We start from the raw sequence: 1,344 nt of genomic DNA, 5'->3' as shown, positions 1-1,344 counted from the left end.
CCATCAGGCAACAGTCTAGTGTCTCTCCTCCCCGTCTTGTCCTCCTCCAACCCAAAGAGTGCAGGGCCAGACAAGGTTTTGTTGTTTCAAGTTTCAATCTGATCACTGCCTCTAGCGATATCTGTTGAGTCTGTTTACCCAGCATCCATCTCTCCAGCTCTTTATTAATCCCCCATTTCTCACCTTTTCCCCCAAATACTCTCACCTGAGAGATGAGCTCTAAGGTTGGTCATGTGAGTGAAGAAAACAAGGGGGCACCCGGACTTGAACCAGGGACCTCTTGATCTGCAGTCAAATGCTCTACCCCTGAGCTATACCCCCAGTTACAACTGTCCTGCTAATATCATTTCATGTGCAGAATCATGTTGCGTTAACACTGACAGTCAGTGGCAGAGATTAAATTTCAACTGATAAAAAAAATTTTTAAGCAATTTAGATCAGAGAAGAAACTGACTTCCAGAAAATCAAAAGTTATCAGGACTCTCCCTTTTCTTTGCTTCCTTCTCAAATTAGCTTTAATCTCTCAAACCAATCTCTCCACGCAGCTGATACCCCACCTCCAGCACCTCTAGGCTCACATCTCCACACCGTGGTTGCCAGAGAGAAAAGGGCTTAACTCTGAAAAATCCTAGAGAAGGCCTGGCCTGGCTGGGTTGTAGTGCAACCAGGGGACAGGGTACTTAAGTGGTATAACCATTTCAGGAGTGATGTCACGTAAGAATGTATCTGCTCCCACTCAGAATACACATCTATAGTACAGGGAGGGAGGGTGAGCCCCCAAAAGAAGTCAGGGGCAGCCAAGACATGGCCCCAGGGGGCCACCTCTGCAGCTCTGGGCCTCGCCGGTGGAGTCTACCATACGAAGCAGGAGAGCAGTCTATTGCTTCTGCGGCCTGGAGTCCTCAGAAGCCCTCCACAGCCACAGATTCCTTGACGGTTTTCACTCGTTTATCCAACAAGTACTTCGTAGGTGTCTACTGTGTGCCTGACCCTAACATCTGCACAGTTCTGGCCTCAGGAGCGGACAGCCTAGAGGAGATGTCTGACACGGCAACAAGTGATACTGACATGGTGAGAACCGGACGCTATGGGAACACAGAGAGAGAGAGCATTCATTAGAAGCCTGACCAGAGGCGGGGGTCATGACATGCTCCCCATTTGAAATGGGCTGTGCACTCTGAGGGGCTCATTTAATAAACAGGGGAGGTAGGGAAGGAATTCTGGGTGAAAATGGCACTAAGGACTAAGGAATCAGGTGAAGCTCTTGACAAGGTTCAAGAACGGCTGGTGCACACGGCTGGTGTTGGGTGAGGTAGGAGGGGGTCCTGGAGAGGAGATGGCACA

At 49.6% G+C, this 1,344-nt stretch overlaps 1 non-coding gene across 1 annotated transcript; it reads right to left on the bottom strand.

Annotated features, from left to right (window-relative positions):
* Window positions 1-249: 249 nt before the first annotated feature.
* Window positions 250-321, bottom strand: TRNAC-GCA (transfer RNA cysteine (anticodon GCA)). Its single transcript has one exon. It is a non-coding gene; the product is annotated as a tRNA-Cys (tRNA).
* Window positions 322-1,344: the final 1,023 nt, after the last annotated feature.

This window comes from Delphinus delphis, chromosome 9 (genome assembly GCF_949987515.2).
Source record: "Delphinus delphis chromosome 9, mDelDel1.2, whole genome shotgun sequence".
Classification (NCBI taxonomy): domain Eukaryota; kingdom Metazoa; phylum Chordata; class Mammalia; order Artiodactyla; family Delphinidae; genus Delphinus; species Delphinus delphis.
This window is presented reverse-complemented; position numbering and strand designations above follow the sequence as displayed.